This window comes from Sarcophilus harrisii, chromosome 1 (assembly GCF_902635505.1).
Source record: "Sarcophilus harrisii chromosome 1, mSarHar1.11, whole genome shotgun sequence".
NCBI lineage: Eukaryota > Metazoa > Chordata > Mammalia > Dasyuromorphia > Dasyuridae > Sarcophilus > Sarcophilus harrisii.
The window spans coordinates 363,153,445-363,173,214 of NC_045426.1; positions in this window are offsets into that span (position 1 = coordinate 363,153,445).

Sequence of the window (19,770 nt, forward strand, 5' to 3'; positions counted from 1 at the left end):
CACAGTAGCAGAAATTATAGGGCTATGCCAAAATACTCAATTCTTTTGTAATTTCTTACAACACAAAAATATTATGTTACATTCATAGACCATAATGCATTCAGTCATTCCTCAATAGATGGGTACCATCCCTCCCCTTTGGATTCTGACTTTTCCTTTTATCCATTTTATACCCCCCATATCCCCTTTTAAGATCAGAAAGTCTATTTTCCTTGCAACTATTCCTTCCCCAGTTTCAGCCTTCTTTTTTAAATTAATTCTTTTAAACTAACGAGTATTTATTTTCTTTCCCTCCCATTGAAAAATAAGAGAAATAAAGCTCCTTTAACAAATGTGCTTTGTCAAGCAAAACAAATTGCTAAATTGTCCACAAATGATCTCATTCTGCACATTTTAGTCCATCGGCTTCTTGAAGGAGGAGGTCAGAACTCTGAAACATAGCTCCACTGGAATTGTGGTTGCTCGTTGCATTGATCAGACATCTTAAGTCTCTCAAAATTATTCTTTCTACTATGTTATTATCATAGTATAAATTATGTTGCTAGTTCTGTTCATTTTACTCTTCATTAGTTTTTCTGTTTTTCCAGGCTTCTCTAAAACCATCCTCTTTATCATTTCTTGCAACACAATAGTATTACAATACATGAATATATCTTGAATATATTAATGTACCATTGCCCCATCAATAGGTACTCCCTTAGTTTCTAGTTTGTTACTACTGCAAAGAAAAAGAAAGAAAGAAAGAAAGAAAGAAAGAGAAAGAAAGAAAGAAAGAAAGAAAGAAAGAAAGAAAGAAAGAAAGAAAGAAAGAAAGAAAGAAAGAAAGAAAGAAAGAAAGAAAGAAAGGAAGAAAGGAAGAAAGGAAGAAAGGAAGGAAGGAAGGAAGGAAGGAAGGAAGGAAGGAAGGAAGAAAAGAAAAGGCTGCTATAAATATTTTCACAGGTACAAGTCTTTTTCCCTCTTTGCTTGATATCTTTGGGGGGGATAGGCTAGTTGTGGTGTCCCTGGGAGTGCACAAGTTAGTGGCTTTAGGGGCATAGTTGCAAATTGCTTTCCAGAATGGATGTACCAATTCACAGCTCCACCCACAATGCATTAATGAATTAGCTTCCCTTTTAACCACCCTCTCCACATATCCCAGCTTGTTACCCTGCTGAGTTTGAGGTATTTTTATATGAAACTATTTGTGTGTTGGGAAAATATATGCACTAATGTCATTCCTGGTGCCTTCCAAGGTCCCTGACTCCCTGGAACTCTCTAGTTTTCTCTCCATTTCCCTCCATTCTATCTGTACACCAAGCTTTACAGGACTGTCTCTGATCCCAAGTCGGTCACAAACTGTTAAGTCTATCAGTGTGTTTGTGCTGGTGCTTACCTTCCTGGTAGCCCCCTTTTCTTTGACCAGATCAACATTTTGTGCATTTATGTGATAAGAGGTCATTTACTGTAGTTCTCATTGGATTGCTTGATCATTATTCAGTCTAAGATTTTGAGGGTTTTGCAGGACATAGGTATGTAGGAGTTGGATGCCTGCCACCATTTAGGCAGCATCTGAAAAGTCAAAACCCTTTTGCCAAGCAAAGCCACTACTAGGCAAGTCAAAGAAAAAGAAAAAGTTCTCAAACAGAGAGAGAGGAGAAAAAAAGACAGAGACAGAGACAGAGAGACAGGGACAGAGAGAGAGAGAGAGACAGAGAGATACAGACACAGACAGAGACAGAGAGAGAGACAGAAAGAGAGAGAGAGAGAGAGAGAGAGAGAGAGAGAGAGAGAGAGAGAGAGAAAGAGAGAGAGAGAGAGAGAGAGAGAGAGCTTGAACATTTATTAATCAGTCATCCAGTTTGCTAAGCCCAGGAGATATGAATAAAAACAAATAAAATAGTCTCTCACCTCAAGAAGTTTACTTCTTTTTTTATTATTATTATAGCTTTTTATTTACAAAACATATGCATGGGTAATTTTTCAACACTGACCCATTGCAAAACCTTCTTTTCCAACTTTTCCCCTCCTTCCCCCCAACCCCATCCCCCAGATGGCAGGTAGTCCCATACATAAAACAGTCCCATATGTTTTAACATATAAAATATATGTTAAATATAATATATGTATACATAAGAGAGTTTACTTCTCAGGAGAAATACAACACATAAAAGGGATTTTGAAGGGGTTTTACAGGAAATGCATGAATTAACGTAATATAAAGCTAGCCAGAAAATGGTATCTTGCCCTTGCAATATAAGACAAAAGTTAACCTATGACAGTCAGGGGATCTAGGAGCAAGGTCTAGGTTACCAGTGGGGAAGAGATAGAGACTTGTCCAGTGAGACACAGCATGCCACAGGGTGGGCTGGGATGATTAGACTATATTTGGAATGGCTCTCTAAATATATACAAAAATATGTGTACCTGCACTATTTGTTGTAGCAAAGAACTGGAAACAAAGTTTGTGTTCATCAATAAGGGAGCAAATAAACAAAATGTAGTATGTGAATGTAATGGGATATTATTGTGCCATTAAAATGATAAATATGAAGAAATCAGAGAAATTAAGGGAGATTTGTATGAAGTGATGCAGAGTGAAACAAACTCTGCTCCCACTTTTCCTAATATATATATATATATATATATATATATATATATATATATATATATTTAAAACAAATAAACATAATGGCATTAATTTGAGATATACCATTAAGCCATTTTCTTCTGATCTGTATATTTTTATTTTGGTGATGGTCAATTTGAGTTCCATCCATATGATTCCCTTTGTGAGCAATGAACTATAATCAGAGTGAGAAATGCAGCCTGAACCCAAGGGACAGACTGAGAATGTTTGACACATAGGGAATGAACAGAACCTGTGGCCTGAGCCTCTGTAAGCGTCATATATGGGAGTGAGCTCGTCTTTAAAAAGACAAGTTCTTAAAAGCATAAATTCCTATACAGGTGGGGCAGTCGGACAGACGGCACACTGGTAGAGCACCAGCCTTGCAGTTAGAAGGAGACCTGGGTTCAAATCAGACCTCAGACACAAAACTCACTAGCTACGTTATGTTGGGCAATTCACTTAACCCCAGTTGCCGTGTGTGTGTGTGTGTGTGTGTGTCTATACATGTATGTGCTTGACCTTTTCTTCATCTTTTTGAGGAATATAGACCCACTAGCAATATTGATGGGCCAAAGGGGTTTACAAAATAGTATAGTAATATGGAAGGCATTCCACGTTCTTTCCAGAATGGCTGGATTGATTCATAGTTCCATGTAACAGTGCATTAATATGTCTTTTATTGCAATACCACAAACATCTGTCATTTTCCTCATTTCATAATTTTTGCTATTCTGATGAAAGGGTTTAAGTTGGCTTAATTTGCATTTATCTAATTATTAGTGATTTAGAACATTTCTTAACATGTTGGTATTATTATTGTTCAATTATTCATTAACATGACTATAGAGCTTGAATTTCTTTCCTTGGGGAACTGCCTGGGCCTATCCTTTGTCCATTTGTCAGTTGAGGAATGGTTCTTAGTCACATGAATTTGAATCAATTCTTTATATATCTTGGAAATGAGATCTTTTGTTAAAGAAACTTGCTACCAAGATTTTCTCCATTTATGTTTTCCTTCTAATTTTAGCTGCATTGATTCTGTCTGTGTAAAAATATTTAAACATTATGTAATCTAAATTGTCCTGTATTCTATGTTCCTCTCTATCCCTTGTTTGATCATGAATTCTCCTGTCATTTTCTTTTTTTTTTTTCTTAAAAGTATTTTTATTTTAAAAGTATTTTTTATTTTGTATTTTTCCAAATACACATATAATTTTCTTTTTTTTTCTTGTTATTTGGGAGTTTCTGTTTTTCCATTTCTTTCTGAAGCTCATTTTTATAGATGAGGAAACAGAGGCAAATAAGTAGAAATGACTTGGCCAAAGTCACATAACTAATAAATGTCTGAAGCCATATTTGAACTCAAGAAGAGTAGTTTCCTGCTCCTTGAATAGAAGGACATTTACGTAAATCAAAAATGTGAAGATGGAAGGGACAAGAGCTGACATTGCATTGGACAGATGGAGTGAGTGAAAGTGAGAAGATGGGGATAAAGCAGAGATTTCAAATATGAAGTTGCAAATATTCTCATTTAAGTCTAAATTCCTATGATCCATTTGTTTTTACGTGTCAGGAAATTAAGGCCCAGAGAAACAAAGTCCTTTGTCGAAGATCTTAAAGCCCAGTCACCTTTCATCTACACCATCATTTTTTGTGTGAGACAATTGGGGTTAAGTGACTTGCCCAGGGTCACACAGCCAGGAAGTGTTAAGTGTCTGAGCCTGAATTTTAGTCCTCCTAACCTCGGGGCTGGTGCTCTATCCACTGCCATCCCGCCGATCCTATCCCGTGCTTTAAAAAAAAAATTCTACATCTTAGAAATTCTAAACTTAAAGAAAGAGCGTCTGTCATTAAAAAGTTATTATAATTTTTAAAAAAAAGAAAGAAAGAAAAAATGAAACCATCGCTTTCATACAGTTTATATCATTGAATTGTGGCCCCTGCCCAGCTGTAAGAAGTTGAGTTTTGGGGTTACAGCTAGGACTGCTCCGGGAGGGCCTTGGGCACCCAGGATCAGCCGGGGTGGGAGGGCAGGGAGGTGGCACAGGGAAGCCCACGGCGCCAGCCCGGACCTGGGAAAAGCTTTGGAAGGGAGGGCCTGGTCTGCCCAGCCCCATGGCTCTGAGCGCCCCATTCTTGCTCCAGGAAAGAAAGCCACAAAGGGGTGAAGGGGTGTTTTCCCTTTCCCTTTCTCCCCCAGCAGCCCAGCCCAAGGCGGCGAGCTCCCAGGAAGCCAGTATTTATAGCGAGGGAATGCAGACAAGTTGGGCCAGCTCAGGGCCAGGCGGGAGGCCCGCCGAGCAGCTCCCCGCCCCTGCCCCGGGCCGCAGGGTCCTGCCATGTCTGCCTGCCTGCCTCCCACCGTGGCCCCGGGCCTGCCCTCCCTGCGATCCCAGGCCCGGCCTGCGCCCAGCCTGGGGAATGGGTGGGTACGGGCGGGGAGGGAGCGGGGAGCCGTCCAGCTTTCCTTCAAGTCCCACCCCTTCTCTGAAGCCTCGGGAGCAAGGCCGGCCCACGCGGAGTTCTCCCCCCTGACTCATGCTGCCTCTTTATCCTCCTTGCCGCGGATCTTGGCCCTGCTCCAGCGGGGAGAGCTCCTCGGTGCCATCCCCTGACTTGCCGGAGGCCCAGTGCGGGACACAGGGAGCTGGTGGCAAGGCCTGGGCCTGCTCTGCCGGCCGGGGCCCTTCCCCACTAACAGGTTCCTTCCCCCCCCAGTGGCTTCAGTTGGGAGGTCGTATGTCGGGACCGTCCAGACAAGCTTCGCCCCCTCTTACTGCGTCCTCCAGCACCTTGGCCACCGTGTCCTCAGTGCTGGCAGAACGCTTCACCCGTCAGCCCGTACTCCGGCCTGAGCCTGGGCCCGAGAGCACGAGGGCCCCCAACGAGGCGCCCCCTCTACGAGGCTCCCTTTCCCCCGCCCAGCGAGAGGGGGCCTTTCACCCTCCCCCTGGCAGGACTGGACTCCCCAGGGCTTAAAGAGCTCAACTGGGTTCTAATTTGAACTCAAACTGAGCTCAAGTCTGGCCTCAGACACTTAACACTTCCTGGCTGTGGGACCCTGGGCAAGTCACTTAACCCCGATTGCCTCAGCAAAAATAAAAAAAAAATTTTAAAAAGAGCTCAATTGGGAGAACATCAGATTTTTTTTTTTTTCCTTTTTAATTTAAAGTCCAGGATTTAAGCTTTTTAGAGTTTTTTAGAGGCAGCTAGATGGCAGAGTAGATTGAGCAATGGGCCTAGAGCCAAGAAAATCTAAATTAAATCTAACCTCAAGCCATGTAGCTCTGGGCAGGTCATTCAATCTCTGCCTCAGTTTCCTCTGCTGGAAAGTAGGAATGATAACAGAACTTTCCTCCTAGGTGAGAGTCAAATGAGTTAGTATTCATAAAGTGCTTGGAGCCCTCCACCTCAGTCTTTTGTACTCAACTTTCTCATGGCCATTTTCTTCACCCTCCCCCTGGCAGCTGGGGGTACTTAAAGCTGAGATGGCCAGTAGTAAAGAAAGCTTGGCTGACTTAAAAGAAACTTTCCAGCCCAGAGCTGCCCATTCCAGGCCTGCCACCAGCTAGAGGTTGGGAGAAACGCGTGGAAGGGTCTGGCTTGGGCACTAAGTGTGGAACCATTCTGTCCCAGCTTTAGGTAAGCCTGCGGGCCTCCCCCAATAGCTCCCACCATGCAGGTCAAGCTCTAGCACTGCAAACAGCCAGGCCATTAACTACAGTTTATTAGGATCAGGAGGTGCCTCAGGAAGCAGAGAGGAGGTCCTGAAAGTCAGGAAAATTCTTCTTCCTTGGTTCAAATCTGGCTCAGACACTCACTGGCGTGAGACCGTGGGCAGGTGCCTCAGTTTCCTTATCTGTAAAATGAGCTGGAGAAAGAAATGACAAACCATTCCAGTATCTTGATTAAAAAAACCTACATACACACGTGTATATATACACATCAGTGCCATGTACATTATATGCATATATAATGTCTTGTGCATGTATCATGTGTGTAGCACATATATACCAATACAGCATATATTGTATGTATATAGTGTATGTGTGTATATCAGTGATACGTGTGTGTACACACACACACACACACACCCCCAGAAGGACAGCCGGTCTCAGAGGGGTCCAGCTCAGCCTCACCGCCAAAGTGTCTGACACAGGGAATGATTGTGGGCGGCCCTAAAGCTGCTGCCCGAAAAGTGGGGACCAGCTACTCTCCCACGGGAGAACTCTTCGATGCTCATTCTTCCCCCACTTGCTGCCCCCGGCCCTGCTCTTCTGCTGCCGTTCTCCTTCAGCGTGGCCGAGACCTCCCTCCCCTTCCCTTGATGTTGTGATCAGGGGCCAGACCTCTCCCTGAGCTTGTCCCAGGCTGGGACCGGGTCCTTTATTCCTTCTGACATCCCCCCACCCCCCAATGTCTAGATCAGGGCTAGCCGTACCATTTGTCTTCAGCGTTAATACAGGTTTCACTAGCTCATCTGCTTGAAGCTAAGGGGTGAGGAGGTGATCGGGCATAAAGGGAAGGAGGGATTGTGCGTGTAAGTAGAAGGATGGGGCTCAGCAACTTTACACTTTCCTTAGAAAAATGGGAATAATAAAACTGATCCTTCTCCTTTCTGCAAGAGGTCTCTCCCCCGTCCCCCAGGGGGTAATAGCTGCCCTCCCTCCGAGATTACCTTCCATGTCTTCTATTTGTATCATAGACACAGACATTTTCCTTTTTCTACTTACCTGAATACAGGGAATGTGAAGAGAGCCTCCGACTATCTCCTCTGCTCCCAACCCACCCCCCCCCCCAATTCACAGAGATTTTAATCCAGTTTGACCCAGAAAAACTAGCATCTATTGGACACATGCCATCCCCCCTCTCTGAACCTCAGTTTCCTCCTCTGGAAAATCGGGCTGCCCCACCCCTTTTGCCCTGGGGGCCAGTGTGGAGAGCAGTGAGGTCATGTCTGGGAATGACTGGGAGCTGCTCACCAGGAAGACGCTCCATAAATACATCATCATCCTCATTATCATCATTAGGGCCTAGGGAGAGCCCAGGCTTGACTGAGAGATTCAGAGACTTCAGCATGAGTCGCTCTAAAAGAATGAATGGTAGGCTGGACTTCCAGGGACCAGAGAAAACCTAGGGATGGAGCCCCAAGTGTGAGAAGCGTGGGAACTATTGAGCACTGGCACCTCATTTCCCCAGGCCCCATTCCTGATAGTCTCCCAACAGCCCCCTCTCCCCCCCAACCGCCCCCATTCTCCTAACCAGATCCCTGATTATTTCTGACCTCCAAACCTCCATCTTCCCTCCTCCCCACCTTCCCACTCCTTAATCATACTATGTTTCTCTTGGCCCTTTCTAAATCCAGCTCAAAACTTACCACTCTACCCAACCCAGACTTGTGCTAGGGGTTCAATAAATATGTTGATTTATGGGGATGACAAGGAAGACCTAGTGATGGATTAGTGTGAACCCATCCCCATTTCTGGATCTTAGGATGATAGACTGACAGCCAGAAGGGATCTCAGGGGCCATCTAATAGGACCCCCTTGTTATACAGAAGGGGATTGGAAAACTTGCCCAATGTCACACAGTTTTAAGTGACAGAACCAAGATTCTAAAGCCAGCATCCTTTGACAACCACACTGCCCTCTCCATTCTCAGGACAACACAACAAAACAAAACAAAAAACCCCCATCTTAAACATCCACTATATGCAAGGCACTGTGCCAGGTGATCAGGATTCAAGGTAGCCATAACATAGATTCTGTCCTCAAGGAGTTTGCAGTCTAACAGGGAAAAGGCAAGCGTCCAAATACTGTGATCTAGAACAAGATCAGTGCTATGGAGGGACCCAGGCAGAATGCGAAGAGAAATAGAAGGAACATTAACCAATTTAATTCATCAAATAGAAATATCCATTTTTTACAGGGCTTTGCCCTATAGTCCTCTTCATTAAGGTAACTCTGGGGATCTTGAAGCCTAAACCAGTAGAGTAGTGCTCACAGGTTGACGGATCAATCATTAGACAAACATTTATTCTCTATCTATCATAGTGTCAAACACTGCACAAATGAAAGCAAAATAGATCCTGCCTTCAAGGAGCTTACAATCTAGTTGAGGAGACATAGACTGTGAAATGGAGAGAGCACAGGACAAGGAGGAAGACCCAAGTTCAAACCTTTTCTCCATCACTTAGCTAGCTATAAATCCTGGGTGTATGACTTAACCTCTCTCAGACTCAGTATCCTTCTTTGTAAAATGAAAGGGTTGGAATCTATTGGAATCAATGAAAGGGTTCTTTCCAGCTTTACATAAATAAATGAATGAATGAATGAAGGGAAAAAAATCTTAGTCTGATCCTCCCAGAAAAGATTTCTTTGGGATGGAGATGGTTGAGCTGAATCTTTAAGGAAACCATGAATTCCAAGAGACAGAAGTGAGGAGAGAGAGCTTGCCAAGAGTGAGAGACAGCTAATACAAAGGCATAAAGAAACAGCAATTAAATCACCATGTCTGAATTATAGAGCATATAGAGGGTACTAATATCTTTTTTTTTATGAAGATAATGATATGTACCTCAATGGGCTATTGTGAAGCTCAGATAAAGTGATCCATGGAACATCTTTGTGAACCTCAAAGCATGAAAGGGTACTAATTTTTAAGAAAAATAGAAAAGTAGGAAGGGATCAATTTATACAGTTATTCCTGTCACACCACAACTTTCCCTAGCACTGTTTCAATATATCATGGATTGGTATAAGAAATTTAATGAGAATTTTTGGGTAGTTTTGCAGAAACTACAGATGTGTTAACATGGGAAAGTCAGCAAATGACAGAAAAAGTTTAGAAATTCAGAAATGTATAAAATATATGTATGACATTATATAATGTCAACATATTTTATTTTTTAATAGAGCATTCACAAAAGAAAAAAAATTCAGACTTCTCTAGGACGAAAGGAGGACCCAAAAAATGTATATACATTTTCCAGATTGTGAGATATCTTGCCTCTTGTGCCCATATAAGGAAACTGTTAATTAGTAATAGTTTTGGATGCCAGATAACTTCTTATTTAATCCTGGGAGCAAGAGGTACTCATTACAGCTTTCTGAGTAGGAGAGAGACATGCTCAGAGCTGTGATTTAGAAAAATCAGACCTGTTGCTCTGTGGAGGGGGTTGAATTGGAATGGAAGAGGCTTGAAGCAAGGAAGCCAGCCAACAGAAAAAGTACAAGAAAGAGGCAATGAAGGCCTGAACTTAGAGGTTGGCTGTGTGAATAAAGAGAAGAGGATATATGTAAGAAATGTTGTGGAAGTAGGGGAAAAGAAAAAAATTAAGTATATATAAAACACCTACTATGTGCCAGGTACTATATTTGGAGAACCTAGAACAAATACGCACAAAAGTGTACAAAGTATGCTTTTACAAAAATGATCTCATTTAATCCTCCCAAAAACCCTGCAAGGTATATGCATTTCAGAAAATTAAGGTTAAATGATTTGTACATGGTTACATAGCTAGTAAGTATCTCAGTCCAGATTGCTGTTTAGCATTTAGCAAAAGATTAGATATGTGAAGTAAACAAGAGGAAGGGGTAAAGGATGACAGAGGTTTGGGAATAAAAAGATGGTGACAGTAATAGGGAAATTTGGAAAGAGGGGAGATTTGAGGAAAACAATAATGGGCTCTATTTTGGATATTATGAATTTGAGGTAGTTACAGGACATCCAGTTGAAAATATCCCAAAGGCATTTTGATCTTATCTTGGTGTACTGTGTTAAGTGTGGGTCCATGCCTAATTTCTGCCATACTAATTTCCAATTTTCCCAGCAGTTTTTGTCAAATAATGAATTCTTATCCCCAAAGTTGGGATCTTTGCGTTTGTCAAACACTAGATTGCTATAGTTATTGACTATTTTGTCTTGTAAACCTAACCTATTCCACTGATCAGCTAATCTATTTCTTAGCCAATACCAAATGATTTTGGTGACTGCTGCTTTATAATATAGTTTTAGATTAGGTACATCTAGGCCACCTTCATTTGATTTTTTTTTTCATTAATTCCCTTGAGATTCTCGACCTTTTATTCTTCCACATGAATTTTGTTGTTATTTTTTCTAGATCATTAAAATATTTTCTTGGGAGTCTGATTGGTATAGCACTAAATAAATAGATTAGTTTAGGGAGTATTGTCATCTTTATTATATTTGCTTGGCCTATCCAGGAGCACTTAATATTTTTCCAATTATTTAAGTCTGACTTTATTTGTGTGGAAAGTTTTTTGTAATTTTGCTCATATAATTCCTGACTTTCCTTTGGTAGATAGACTCCCAAGTATTTTATGCTGTTGACAGTTATTTTGAATGGAATTTCTCTTTGTATCTCTTGCTGTTGGATTTTGCTGGTGATATACTGTGACATATTTAACATATATAGGACTGCTTGCCATCTAGGGGAGGGGGTGGAGGGTGGGAGGGAAAAATCGGAACAGAAGTGAGTGCAAGGGATAATGTAAAAAATTACCCAGGCATGGGTTCTGTCAATAAAAAGTTATTATAATAAATAAAAATTTAAAAAAAGAAAAAAGAAAATATCCCAAAGGCAGGTAATGATTCAGAAGTAGAGCTGAGAAGAGAATCTAGGACTGGACATATAGATCTGAAAGTCACCTAGAAAAATTTCTAGTAGACCTAGAGGCAGACTTTATCTATCATCTATTCATCTAGCTCTTTATCCAACTATCCATCTTTCTATACAACTAGCTCTCTATTTATCCATTATTGCTTTCTGCCTATCTATCCACGTCTATCTTTCTAGTTCTGTCATCTATTTTTCTATCCATCTCTCTGTATCTCTCTCTTGTCTCTGTCTGTCTGCCTCCTTTCTCTGTCTGTCTCCCCTATCTCTGTGTGTGTATCTCTCTCTGTTTCTCTCTATGTCTCTGTCTTTATCTCTCTTTCTCTCACTCTCTGTCTCTCTGTGTGTGTCTCTGTTTCTCTGTGTGTCTCTCTGTCTCTGTTTCTGTGTCTCTCTGTCTCTGTCTCTCTCTTGACCATAAGCAACATTAAGAGAGGCTTGTAATGACTAAGAAGGTCTTTCTACATCTGGGGCACAATCAGTTCTAGGAGCCATATTTTTTCAGCCTTCCTATTTCTCAGTCTGAATTCAGTGCCTTCCACAATCAGACACCCCCCTCTATCTTTCTAATCTAATGTTCAGACATTAATTCCCACACTATTCAGTAGATCAATCTCTTCATGCTTCTCAAATGATCACTTTTTTAAGCCTGGAGTATTTAATCTGCCTCCAAACTGTGCCCCTCACTGGAATGCCTGCTTCTCCTTTCACCCCTTCCTTCAGCCCATCCAAACCTTCCTTAGCTTTCAGCCTTTCAAGATGCAGCTTAAGCCCTGCTTCCTCCAGGATGCTCTCCCAGCCCCCTCTATTAGCTTTCAGCAACCTCTCCTTCCAGGGAACTCCCCGATTTCATTTGCCTTACATACCAAGCACTGTTATTTTTTTGTTGTTGTTATCTTTTCTGTAAATTCCAACTAAACTGTAAATTCCCCTAAGGCCAAGGACCATGGAAGACATTTCTTTGTATTCCCCTCTTACAATTTAGCATCCCACTTGGTAGGTACTCAAGAAATATTTATTACACAGACACTAGTTCAGAACTCCTCACCTCTGGTCTGGATTACTGGATTACTTAGAAACAACTTCCTAATTGACCTCCCCAGCTGGTCTTGCCCTGCTTCCATCCCTCCCACAAACAGTTGCCAAAGTGATATTTTGATGTACAGATTTGATTTTGCCACTGCCCAGCTCAAGTAGTTTCAATGGCTCTCTGTGTCTGAAAATTCTGCCTTTTCATCCTGGCCCATCCCCTCAACTTGGAATCTGTAGCCCTCTTGATGGTTCAGTTCCAGGGTCACTTTCTAAAAAAGGACTCCACTGATTTTCCTCCCTCTCCCAAAGTACTCAGTACTTCCTCCCCACCTGAAGTTATTTTATATATAAAGATGGAATTTATCAACACCCTGGAGAATATAAACTTCTTGAGATCAGGGACTTAGCAGACATTTAATACTCTGCCCAGACTCATTCCTCAAAAGCTCACACACTCCCACCCCTTTATACTCTCCACATTTCAGTAGTTCCGAACCCTCTGATGGCCAAGATACAAACTCCTTTCTCTAGGCCCAACTAATTGTCCATTCTTTTACTCCCATTCATCTCAATCCTAGCCCCTCAGTGTTCCACTTCAGATCTTCCCATCCTTTCCAGTGTGATCTCTGGAATGCTTTTATCATAAGTAATAAACCTCCCTTCCTTTTAAATCTTGAATCTCTTCCTTTCCCCTTCCTACCTCGGGCACTCAGGGGGACCTGGCTCTTTCCTGAGGAGATTTCTTCTCTCTATATCATTTCATTCGTACTTTCTCCTCACTGGAGAAGGGGAGATGTCATACTCCTGGCTTTCCATTGCCACTTCCAGAATCTACCTTTATTATCATTTCTGCTCCTTTGAAATTCATATTATCAAAATTTATTAAATGAAAACCATATCAGAATTTGGCCCTTTGTCATAGACGTTAAGATGCTTTCCCAGGATTCATTGGCTATTGAGATTATGATCTGTATGAACATTTCTGGGACTGGCCATGGAAGAAACATCAGAAGGGAAAGAAGAAACAAAGAACACTGGAATGGAAGGTGAAGCTGCCTTCACATTGAAGCCATGTGGACTTCACAGGGTCAAGCATTTAGCATCAGATCTGTACTTCTCTTCTATTCTCTTCAAAGACTCTAAAAACTTTGAAAGGCTGAAGAACTATGATCAGATAATAATCAGCTCCAAATCCAAAGGATTGATGACAACCCAAGCTACCCACTTCTTAACAGAGAGATGTTCTACATCCAAAGCCTTCACAAAAAAAAAAAAAAAAAAAAAAGAATTGGTCTCAGGCTATGGAAGAGCTCAAAAGGGATTTTTAAAATCAAGTAAGAGAGGTAGAGGAAAAATTGGAGAGAAAATTGAGAACAGAGAGATGATGGACATGGTGTATGTGGGAATTTGTTTTGCTTGACTATGCATGTTATAAGTTTTATTTTTCTTTCTTTTTTTCCCAATGTGGACGGAGATATTGGAAAAGAAAGAAAATAAGTGCCTGTTAATTGAAAAAATAATTCATTTTTTTAAAAATACAAAGACTCTGAAAGAAGAGGTTGTTGTGTGTACTGTCAGCCACCCATTTAATAACGCAATTGAGGCAGATTTAGAAGGGCTGTGACCAGTGAGTGCTGAGTCTACTGACTCAGTTGGGCTGGATGACCCTGGATATCCCTAAAGACAAATGGCTCTGAGCTTGGGAAAAGGCAGCTGCTATTAATTACTACACTCCTCTGGGATTTGTGCTTCACTTCTCTGTGAGAGGAAGAATTTAAAGCAGGAAAATCCTGGTTCCTGGGGCAGTGGGTGCAGTTCTTCCTTTCCCCCAAACTTCGATCAGATCTTCTGTAGAGATTGGGCAGTTATGTTGTCTGGAGAAAGCAGAAGATCCATTCATCCAGCATGTAGTGGGACAATGGAAAATGGGCAGACAGTCCAGCAATAGGAGATCAATCCCATTTAGCTGCTTGCAACAGCCTTCTAAACCAGACCAAGGGGGCTTAGTGATAAGCTACTTGAGTGGACAAGGTGATAAGCAGAACTAAAAGCAGAGAAAAAGATTTTTATCTGAAACTTCATTCCTCTAGACCACACACACACACACACACACAGTATTTTAACCAGTCCAGATGCCAAGGAAAGAAAGGAAGAAGGCTGTCTCACATGAGGCTTTCCTGGACTCTGGCATCTGAGCCTGAAGGCTACACATCCTGGTGGGCATCTGTAGACTTTCAGCACTTCTTTCCCCAGTGAATTCCTTACCTGACTCCTATTCCTTCTCTCCATCTCAACTCTTGCCTTTATATTAATAAAAAGATTTCAATATGCATTTTAATACTCCTTCAAATCCCCTAATTTTCCAATTTCTTCCTCTGCTTAGCTACCTCAGCTACACAGAGTGCTGCTCATACCCTTGACCTTGCCTTCACAAACAAATGTTCCACTTGCATGTTTATGAACTCTGAAAGTCCTTTATTTAATTGTGATCTTTTAATTTTCCTTTTCTTCCTATGCCTTAGTGCTTTTAACCTTGTTCTTCATTCTCACAGTGATCTCTAGTCCTACCTTCTCTCAGGTCTTTCCCAGGCTACCACTCAAGCACAGTCTACACTCTTCTCCTCTCCTTGTCTCAGTCCCAATTCAACTCTGCATTATCCTCCACTCTCCAAGCCTTCTCTCTTTGTCCTGTTTTCAATCATGCTTTATGAAACCCTGACTAGGTTCCTCCCACCCTCCAGCTCCTTCCCTCATATTCACATGTGCTAAAGGGAGCCAGAAGAAATCAGAAAATCATGATAATTGGGTCTATCTAAGTTCTACTGGGTCCTTGCTGTGTCAAGGCAATTCTGCTATTCCTTCATGTTCAATTCGATATCCTGCTCTCACTTGTTGCTATTCTAAACCTTTTGATCTCTCCTGAAGCTTCCCCTTGCCCACTCCATCATCATTATTTCTCCATCTCCTTCCCATCCCCAGCCTCTCTGCTGAAGACCTAGCCTGATATTTCATGGAAAAAAATTGTTTTTCCTCTCTTCTTCAATTTACAACATTCAAATATTTTCCCCAACTATCTCCTTCTTCATTCTAGTGGCGTGAAGAGGGGGCCCTTTTTTTTTTTGCCAAGGTTAGCTCTTCTACTTATACTTTTTTTTTTTATTTTAAAGCTTTTTATTTTCAAAAAATATGTACAGATAATTTTTCAACATTGATCCTTGCATAGCCTTGTGTTTCAGATTTTCCCCTACTTTCCCCCATTTCCTCCCCTAGATGGCAAGCAATCTAATATATGTTATACATGTATTACATATACTTTAAGAAAGAATACTAGATGAAGTGTCAGGAAGAAATAACCACATCTAATCTCAGACACCTATTATCTGTGTGACCGTGCCCAAGTCACTTAATTTCTGTCTGCCTCATTTTTTAAAACTGTAAAATGGGAATGATAATAACATCTACCTCACAGATTTGTTGTGATGTTCAAATAGGATATTTGTAAAGCTCTTAACAACGTATCTGATATGTATTAGGAATTAATTAAATGCTTTTTCATTTTGGGGGGTTTTTTCCTTTCTCAAAGTTTTCCTCTTTTATTCTAATTCTTCTCTTACAACATGATTATTGTAGAAATATGTTGATTGATTGGCATTTTGGGGAGGGAAGAGGGGAAAGAGGAAGAAAAAATAGAAATCAAAATATAAAAGTAAATATTGAAAACTAATAAATTTTTTAAAAGAAGAAAATAAATAAATAAATGTTTATTTTAATCAGCCTTAATCCTATTTCCTCTAGTTTTCTCCAGCAAATTGCCTATATTATCACTCCTACTCCCTCTTTATCTACTGGCTCCTTCCCTCCTTCCTATACACACATTTCTTCTCCAAACTTTTAAAAGAAAAAACAAACATTTAAAAAAAAAATCTCTCATATAGGAATAATGTAAAAGAACTGGGAGATAGGAGAATGGAGGGGAGGTGTGAAGAGGATGAAAGGTATTTTTAAAAGCATGTACATTGCTGTTTTTTAATATTGCCTCATTATAATCATTTCTTTCAATCCTGGCAATGTTTTTTAATCTTGAAAGAGATACTGAACATCTTGAATATTCACCTTTATTAGTGTTCTGCACATATACAAAATAAACTGTACACAGCAACTGTTATTTATTATGTTAATTATGTAAAAAATTTCTTTCTATTTGGAAACAAACAAAAATATATTAACTTTTTTTTTAATGTGCCATTAAAGTCAATAAAACCAGCTTTGTTTTTAAGGAAATGCTGAAACTTACCTTAAAGTTTTCAGTTAAAAAAAAAAATCTCTCATTTTATCCTACAATCTCTAGTAATTGTTGTCCCACATCTCTCTTACTGTTTTTTAGATAAATTCCTTGAGAAAGCTAGCTATCTACATAAGGGGCTCCACTTCCTTACATTTCTTTCTTCATACTTTTATTTTCTCCTTAGTCTCCTTTGCCAGTTCTTCATCCACAACATAGGGAGTGTCCCCAGGCCTGGTCCAGGGCTTTCTTGCAGAAAGTGAAATCGGAGCAATCTTAAAGGAGGACAGGAAAGATAAGATTCAGGAGATGCAGAGGGAAAGCCATTCCAGGCATGGGAGACAAACAGAAGATGGAGTGACTCCATATGGTGATCTAATCAGCTCCCCTGAATTCACTTATCATTTCTATACAGATCCTTCCCAGACCTATAGACCCAATCCTAATCTCTCTCTTGAGCTACAGACCCATATCTCCAACTGGCTTTTGGAGGTCTCAAAGTGGACGAGGTCAGGAAGAATCAGAAGTGACTAAATAACAACAATTTTTTTCTTTTTTCTTTTTTATTATAGCTTTTTATTTACAAGTTATATGCATGGATAATTTTTCAGCATTGACAATTGCCAAATCTTTTTGTTCCAACTTTTCCCCTCCTTCCCCCTACCCCTTCCCCTAGATGGCAGGTTGACCAATACATGTTAAATATGTTAAAGTATAAGTTAAATACAATATATGTATACATGTCCAAACCGTTATTTTGCTGCACAAAAAGAATCGGACTCTGAAATATTGTACAATTAGCCTGTGAAGGAAATCCAAAATGCAGGCGGACAAAAATATAGGGATTGGGAATTCTCTGTAGTGGTTCATAATCACCTCCCAGAGTTCTTTCACTGGGTGTAGCTGGTTCAGTTCATTACTGCTCCATTGGAACTGATTTGGTTCATCTCATTGCTGGAGATGGCCACGTCCATCAGAATTGATCATCATAGAGTATTGTAACAACAAATGTTTTAATACAAGATTTGATATCTGTAAGCTCTTGAAAGGTAACAAGATTCTGGTTGTATCTTTCTAGGTACTTGCTTGGGGCTAAATCATTCCAGTCTGCAGTCCTAGATTGTCCAGTTTCTATTGTTTCCTTGAAGAATCTGCATTAATCTAATCGATTATTTTTTAATTATTATACAAGAAATAAAAAGGAAGATGATGAAGGCTGCCTGAAAGTTATTATCGCTCTCCAAGTCCGTAAGGAGTTGCCAGAGTAGATTTTCCTTGAATGTGACTTAAGGCTCCATGAGGGCAGGCTCTGGGGCTATTCTTCCCTTGAATTCTCACCCTAGAATAGGACTTTATGTTTAAAAAGCTCTTGGTACAAATCTGATGGGTGAATGAATGAATGAATGAATGCATTTTCTGGGAAGAAAAACCTAATAACGACAAAGTAATAACAATATCCATTTCTCACTGCGGCAGAGCGATGGCCAGTTTACAAGCACCTTCCCAGAAGTTAGCATATTTATTCTTTAAACCTACATCTTTAGACCTTGGAAATGAGGGCTAAGAGAACATTGATGCTCAGTGGGCCCCAGTGACCAGAGGGGGCAGTGTTGTATAGGGAAAATGATGTTGCACTAGGAGTCAGCCCCCAGAAACCGGGGCTAGCTTGAATTTTGCAATGACTTGCTGTGTGACCTTAGGCAAGGTGATTTACCTCTCTGGGCCTCTCAGTTTCCTCCTCTGTAAACCAGTGATGCATCCCTTTGCCTCTTTTCACTAGCTTTTTTGAGGCTCAAAAAGAATAGCTAGTGAGGACATTTTTTTTTTTTTTAATAATATTTTATTTTTCCAAATACATGCAAAAATAATTTTCAACATTCACCTTTGCAAAATCTTGTCTTCCAAATTTTCTCCCCCACTCAAAGCAGCAAGAAGTCTGATAGAGATTAAACATTTACTATTTTTCTAAATATATTTCCATATTTGTCACGCTGCACAAGGAAAATCAGATAAAAAATGAGAAAGAAAACAAACTACCAAAAAGGTGAAAATACTACACTTTGAACCACATTCAGGCTCCATAGTTCTCTCTGGATGCGGATAACACTTTCCACACAAGTCTATTGGGACTGGTGAGGACATATTTTTCGAGATTAAATACAATACTATTTTCTAACCTAATAGTGCTTCTAACAGAGGCAATGTGGTGGATGGAGAGCTAGTCTTGGACTTAGGAAAACCCAAGCTCAGATCCTACTTCTGACTCCCGGCTTTGTAACTGTGCACAAATCAATGAGCCTCCGCTAACTCCTGAAGACTTCTTTACTGTGGGATTCCCCAGAGCTAGAAAATCACAGATCCTTCACACCTTTGAGATTGAGCCTGTGCTCCATCAATTCCTTGCATGATCTCTGTAGCCGGTGGTGGTTTGCTCATATGCAATAAATATGTCTTATTATCTGCTTTTTCTCATTTACAAGTCTTTGTCCATGATGCTCTCTGCCTGGGACACAGTCTCAAAAGTCTGTCCGTTGCTCAAAGTCCACCCCTTGGAAGTCTTCTCTGATCACTCACTCCAGGTGCCCTTAGATTCTCAGCCCTGATTCTCAATCTGTACCTCTTAGGGAGCTCTTCAGATAGATTTTTGTTGTCATTCAGTCATGTCCAACTCCTTTTGGGGTTTTCTTGGCAAAGAGGCTGGAGCTGTTTCTGATTCCTTGCTCCGGCTCACTTTACAGATGAGGAAACTGAGGCAAGTTGCCTAGGATCACACAACTAATTGTGTGAACTAATCTGAGGCTGAATTTGAAATTAGGTGTTGGCTGTGTAATAGACATAAGTCTATGTTTACTTTTAATTTTTACTATTATTTTGAATGCCATGTTAAAGTTTGAAACTACAGTCTCTTTTGAGACAGAAAACTTAGTATATATGGCAAAATCCTTTGTTGCTCATATATTTTAACATATATAACATATATTGAATCTAAGGGATTCCCCATCTAGGGGAGGCAGTGGGGGAAGAAGGGAAAAATTTAGAACACATGGCTATGCAAGTATTGAAAAATTATCCATGCATATGTTTCAAAAATTAAAAAAAAAACACTTTAATAATAAAAATAAATAAGTAAATAAAAGCCTCTGTTGTTGGCAATAAAAGCCTTCTATTTCAGCTTTTTAAAATTAGATATAGGTCTAAATACTCCAA